Genomic DNA, 7,600 nt, shown 5'->3' on the forward strand with positions numbered 1-7,600 from the left:
AAACTTGGAATATGCTTTTGCTGTAATTGGAGTTTTTTAAACTGTTCGTTAATAACTAAATGAGATTTTAGTGTAACTGTCACATTGGCAGCTTATTGGTTCTTACTAGCAATCTGCAACCACAGCGTTCATTTCAAGAATTGCATTTCCTTACTTTCCTATTGCAGTTAATGTTTTTGCAAGTGTGCTTACGATTGGCTCATACAAATAAGTTTACAATTGAGTTAAGAGATTGGAATTAGCTTATGCAAATCGAGTTTCAAGTGTAGGGCTACGCAGGAAAAGCAAAGGAGATTGCCGTGTAACAACCAAGCCAAATTTCAAACTTATAATTTTATATCGGATTCAACCACGTTTTCACGTTTTGTTGCTTCTACCTTTTTCTGTACTTCAAGCTATGTTTTAGCATGGGTTGTTTTTCACATGATGTTCAGAAGTAAAAACAAACTGAACAGTGTTTCCTTTTAAAAAAGGTAAACATTGTTGGCTAACTTACACGGATTACTTATACATACTTTGTCTATAACAACACAGCTAAGTGTTAGAGCCCTCCAAATAAAATTTTAGGAATGCACCCCTGGTTATGAGTTTAAAACCATTGTTGAGAAAGGCGCACTTAGTTTGCTTAAACTACCGGGAACTTTACAATTCGTTGATTACACTGGGGAACAATTTTAAAAAAAAAATTTGTTGACTTTGATTTTGCACTTGATTTAGGCTAATTCCGGTGTGCTGATTTCAAAAATGCCGCCAGTTTTCTTCTATCACGTCAAGTTTTTGCTCTACAGCATACATCCAAAATATGCAACTTTTCACGAGTTTAGCCGTATTGCTTTTCCATTCGTAATAGGAATGCGCAAGCTAATGATATAGTAGGTTATATACAAGGAGGGTCAACTGAATTATTAAGCAGAAAAGACACAGGCATCGACTTAGGTCGATGCTATTTCTCCTATTTTTAGCTGGAGGATCAATCATCCAACGAAACTAGATTAAAATGGTAAAATTGAAGTTACTTGCTTTCCACTTTCAACCATGTATGTATAGGCTACTACTGTACAATGTACATGTTTGTTTGTTAAAATACTATCTTGTCTGCGTCTGCTGTTTTTCGTCGTCAGTGTCTGAATAACCCGGATTTCTTTTGCTATATTTGCGGCAGTTTTACTATTCCTAGCCAAAGAAAAGACGTCAGTGAATTTGTCAAACAAGCCTACTTTGCATATTTTAAAATAAAACTTGGTGATCTGGATAAGTCTTGGGCACCCCACAAGGTATGCAAGCAGTGTATCGAGAGTTTGCGGATGTAGACTAAGGGAACACGTGACAAATTGGCATTCGGTATACCCATGGTTTGGCGAGAGCCTAAAGATCATTACACAGACTTTTGCTTGGTGCAAACTTCAGGGTATAAAACGAAAAACAAACGTAAATTGAGTATCCAAGTCTTCCATCATCTATACGTCCAGTTCCTCATTCAGTTGAAATCCTAGTTCCAGTTTTCGTTCAAACACCTACGCTCGAAGATTTGGATCATGATGAATGTTTTAGTGATGGCAGGCCTAATGATGAAGATTTTGAAATTGAAGATGATTCAGAAAGTAGAGTATTCCATCAACATGAGTTGAATGATTTGGTACGAGATTTGGGACTAGGAAAAAAGCTTCGGAACTCTTAGCATCCAGACTAGATGAGAAAAATTTACTTGAAAAAAAAGCGAAGGTATCATACTTTCGATCGAGAGAAAGTGCGTTTTTACCGTACTTTCAAAGTGACAGTAGCTTTGTGACCGAGATCTGACCTTTAACCTGGTGATCCCAATATTCTACATGAGCCACTTGTTGACAGAGAGAAAATTATTTTCCCACCTCTGCATATAAAGCTCGGCCTAATGAAGCAATTCATTAAACCATTGTCAACTGAAAGCAACTGTTTCAATTAGCCTACCTCGTTTTGGCTTTTCCTGGCCTGTCAATACAAAAAATTAAGACTGGCGTATTTGATGGTCCACAAATTCGGCAACTGATCAAAGATGAACGTTTCAGTGATTCAATGTCAGAATTGGAAGAAAATGCGTAAGTTAGTTATCATTTAAAAACTTTGCCAAGGGATTTCTTGGGAATACACGGGCAGAGAATTATATCGAAATTGTTTAGAAGCTATTGGAAAGCTACAAAGAACTTGGCTGCAACATGAACATCAAAATTAATTTTTTTGCATAGCCATCTTGAAAATTTTCCGGAAAACCTTGGTGCGGTCAGCGATGAGCAAGGAGAAAGATTCCACCAAAATCTGAAGGTGATGGAGGAAAGATGAGACTTGCATATGGTAGATGACTATTGCTGGAGAGTATTAAGCGAGACTGCCCATAGCTTAAACATGCCAGGAAAAGCTACAAGTATAAATTTTTGCCCTAAAACTCGCTCTTTATTTCTCCTGCAGAAGCAATATCCGTTTCAAGGAACATAATATAGCTTTACAAATGTTTATTTGAAAATCATGGAGTTACTTTCAGTTGCTTGTAGTTCTTAAAACGTTTTATACAATAAACGCAGATGTCTTAAATGTTGTACTTTTTGTGGGTTATGAGACAAAGTGGTGAGTGCCTAGCTCAAAAACTTGACGTGATAGAGAAAAACTGATGTCATTTTTGGATTCAGTGCCCAAAAGTTAGTCAAAAACAATTGTTAGATTGAAGGCAACAAAAATTGTGTTCCCTTGTGTTATCGATGCGATTAAATCATTTAGTCTAGTCATTAGTCATAAAGACAAATTAAACTTATATTTTATTTTAGGAAGATGCAGATACAAAATATGGCTATAATGAGATATACCTTTTGTGCTACTTCTTTAAATAAATTATAAACTTTTGTAAAGTCATACGCAAATTAAATATGCAGATCAGTAATAAAATTTCTATTCAGAAAAACAACAAATCACTTCCTTGTTCCACTAAAGCAGATTAGACCTATTATAAAACTACTCTGTAAACCAAAAATACTACTGTTAATATAGGCCAATCATTATGCACCTGGGTTGATGAGAGAACACTTCTACTTTTATAATAGCTAGCAAATAGGACGTAGATAAATTGTTACACCAGGACAAGCAATAGTTAAACTCAGCTGATTTTGCTTTGCTATATTAGCCTACTCATGACAAGTCCAGAATCTAAGGGTAGGAGGATCATAATGTTACTGTCAAAATCGAGAAAAAAATACATGCAAATGTTTCAGTAGTTCAAATCTTCTCATTCACTCAATCCCATTGTATTCCTAACTGAACAGGCGGTGTCGTACACTTTGCAGCCATATTTCAAATTAGCAGCAGATTTGTGGGGTAAGAATTTGGCTATGTGACTATTAAGAAAGAAAAATTCATTGTTTCAAATTAAAAGCATTGCTCACTCTACCAGATTATTCACAGTTGAAATAATCATGATGCCAATGGCAACAACAACAAAAAAGCTAAAACATGTCAAGTATGTATATTACAGAACAATAATATTCAAACCCGTTAAGAGATTAAATGTTGGCAGTAAAATTGGATTCAACCGAAAAGCAACGCATTTTTGGCCACATTGAAATAGGATTGAAAAACACTATAGGGAAAGGTGGAAAACAAAATATTTAACATAATGTAAATTTGTAACATAATGTAATGAGCAGTTTCACTCTGTTTTTACAATGTTAACTTTTTGGGACAAGCCACCCAGTAGGCTACCCTTGTCACTATGATCATCTTATTGAACCTCAACTTTTGCATAGTCTTTTCTATATTTAAAACTTTTGCTTCATTGGTACTTTGATGCCCTCCAACTGCTTTCAAGATCAGCTACTGCTCATGAATCCAGAAGTATAATCTGATGTCATCGATTTAAAAGATTTAACGTTAGAGAAATGCAACTTTGCAGCTTTTTGATGTCATTTATAAGGTGCAACTTACCTTTGATCCAATTATTTTTGTCAAAGTAAGATTCTTCTGCGTGATGTTTCAATAGTCTATGTTGTTGCTGTATTGCACAACAAAATAAACAAGTGTTTATCAACCAAGGTGTATTAATAATTTAAAACTCCACCAAGTAGCCTACCAATATTAATGTTTGTAGTCAACTTTTAACTAACGGTTGACAGCTTAAATTAAGCAAACAGAGAAGCAAATAAGTTGTCTTTCTAAATCAGTACTTCCCACCGAAAATAGATTTTTTCCAGTGAGGAGAGAGGAATTTCCTGTCTTTAAGAAAGGAATGTTTCTTAAGAAAGGAAAGTTGAAATTGACCATTCAAAATTTACCATAGTCCACCAGCTTGGCTTGGACAATTACAAGAAGATTTCGAAAATCACGATCAGGAGCACCACCGGAGAATATCCTTGGTCTTGCTTAAAGAAACTTTACGCAAAAAAAATAAACAAAATTAATTTTTGTTATTCTTTTACAAATGAGCAACTACATTAATATCCAGAGTAAAAGAATACGTTGGACCTCATGTGTGTCGTGTTAAAAATGCAGAAGACGTTGAGGTGTACATTGAAGCTACATATTTTATACCACAACTGAAATTATATTTTATCTGTTTAACCTTCTGTCTACCGTGGGGTCCAATGGACCCCAAAACAAATTTCGCTCTGCGATTTCTCAGGACATATAGCAGATGCGATATTGATATGCCTTGACTTTTCACAGCTTTTCTTGATCTTTAGGACAACATAATAATTATTGATCTCAAACAAAATTTAGTAGCATAGAAAGGCAGGCTTGGGGTCCAATGGACGGACCCCAAGCCTGCTGCATTAGAAGTAATCTCGTATCACAACAGCACTAAAGGAGTAGTCGACACTATTAACAGAAGTTTTAGGAAATGCACCTTCAAACGAATGACGAGAAGACGGCCGATGGCTTTATTTTACAATATGATCGATGTCACTGCTGTCAATCTTTTGTGATATTGCATCAATTCCAAGACGAAAATAGCAGAACAACATTGAAGCATGCATGCATGAAAGAAAAGAAAATTTTAGATCCAACTAGGAAAAGAGCTTGTTGGATTACCAGCTTCAACTTCAATATCAACAAGACATCTAAATCCGCAACAAAATAAAAGAAACAGCTGTTGAAGATCAGGCGCCAAAGTCAAAGAAGGCTAGATGCTATTTTTGGGAAAGACACAAAGCCAAAAATGCAGACAATTCTGTAGTAGCTACTTGCAAACTCAAAGTTTGCAAGAACATTCGCAATTCATTTGCAATGAATGCGATAATATATAAACTAACAATATTTCTTGTGACCTAATATGTAGGCCTAATATGCGTTTTTTAGCCAAATCCAAAAGCCAAATCTCTCAATAGTTTGACCATTGCTCAAGAATAGACCAATTCCTTATCAGTTTGGTTTGTGCATGGGCTATTGTATGACTTGTTTGTTAAATTTCAAGTATTTTTGGTTTTGCTACAGTGTTTATAAGTTATGATTTTTGAAGTCTGTTACGTCCTTTCCTATTGAGCTTTAATTTCATTATCGGAGCTTATTTTTTGTCCAAAACAAGTACTTGGAAATTTGGGGTCTAATGGACCCCAACGGTAAAACTTGTATATATTTTTATGGGTAGACAGAGGGTTTCAGTGGTTCTTAACCTTTTACGTGTTGGCCCCAATTTGAAATCACCAACCAGTTTTCGCACCTCTTTTCTACAATTGCTTAAAAGTAAAGATGTTTACATGTGTGAAGAACAAAACCATTCTGTTTTTTAAATTCTTATTCATATAACTGGCATTTCCATATCACAGTATAATGCTTTCCTCATACGAGGATCTGGATAATTGGATTGTTTTTATCTTGATGTTTTGTGCATCCATCAATCTGTACGATCCAACCTCTCCTGTTTCTGGTATTGCGAGTGTTGGTAGCCAACAATCTTCTATTCTTTGATGGCATTTTTCCATGTCACCCAATCCTGAAAGTCAACCGAGATGAAACTTACCAACCAAAGATCTTCTCCAACGTAGTTTTGCCAACGCTTCTTAGGATATTCTGTAGGGTTAATCTCTTGGACATTAAAGAACTGATTGTTCCTTGACCACGCGACTTCATCCATGCGTGCACGTATCCGTGTTAAGGAAGCATTCTTCGTCTCATGACACTGATGAATACCAAGCCTGGATCTCAGCACTTCTAACGTCAAAAGGTCAGAAAGGCATTTTTGCAACATGGCCAATTTTTCTCTTCTACAGTGATGAGCCAGATTTCATTTGCTTACAATAGGACACTCTTCACACGCATCTTATGCATGTGACTTCGACTACCGGAGGGAACATTCTTGTCCACAAGAACTGGAATGAGCTCAAGGAAACTCTTCCAAGCCAATTGCACTCCTCACCCCAAACGCATCCATACAGCCTCCCGATTGCCAAATCATGTTACCAAGATAGCAAAAGGCAGGTTAGACGTCGAATTCTACATCACCAATCGTCAGCAGTTGGTTCCGAAATCACTATTATTTCGAAGAGAAAAATGCAAAATATTTTCTCGGTAGCGGTGGTTAAGCAATAATCTTAATGACACTTTGCTGTTGTTTCCTGTAGATGATGGCATCGTGGTGTGTTGGTGCTGAGTGCTACTCGTATATCAAGGATCCAATCGATGTTTGTTTTTGTTAAGTAATGCAGGCAGGAAAATCTTGGTTTCTTAATTATTATCCCTATATAACTAACCCAATTCATTCAGCATTCCTGCAAACACCTCCGGTTAAGAACTCTTGTATAAATAAAGGAAGTCTATGGAGTTATCATTGTAAATTAAAAGATTGCAATACGAGAAAGTTTTTACTTGATGCTTTCTTTAACAAACACAACATTTTTTCACTGTTAGATTGAAAAGTTTAGAATTCCAATGATAAAATAAATTGTTTCTACGAATGATCTGATGCTTGCGAAACTGTTAAACGCTACATTTAAGTTCGACTTTCAGCCTGTTGGAATTTGGCTATACTTCTTTTCAATCGGTATGAAGTAAAATAGCTTAACCTGATTTTTGTCTTTTTCGTACACACAAGTAAGTTACTTTCAGCTGACAGATGTGCCAGTTCAGTATCATGGAATCATGTAAAGAATAATGTTTTTTGGTTTTATGCCCACTTTTTTGTTTTTCACTATTCCAATGATTTTTGTGACTATTTTGTCAAAATAGATATCAGGGATTTCAATACAAGTATATTTAAATTTATTGGACGTTGCACTAACGTTAGCAGAAAATAAGTTCATTCAAATATTTGCCTATGTTACATTCACTGGTAAAAGCAACATAAATTAAAACTACTACGATTTTTTTTTACTAGTCAAAGCCCTAAATACCCCACACCAAGGCACGGTATGTCGTTTAAAAATCTTCAACCGTGTGGTAGTAAAACAGAAAGTCAACTATCTGTTTACGAGAGTGCAAACTAATCATTAATAAACTGCAGCTAAACGACACAAGTCATAAAACACGAAATGCAAAGTAATCAAAACCACCATAAGGTTTTTCATAAATAATAATTAACCCCATTAAACCAACATGATTTCGCAATTTTGCGTGATCAACCAGTCATCGGCTTCAAAAGTGTCAA

This window comes from Aplidium turbinatum, chromosome 16 (genome assembly GCF_918807975.1).
Source record: "Aplidium turbinatum chromosome 16, kaAplTurb1.1, whole genome shotgun sequence".
NCBI classification, from domain to species: Eukaryota; Metazoa; Chordata; class Ascidiacea; order Aplousobranchia; family Polyclinidae; genus Aplidium; species Aplidium turbinatum.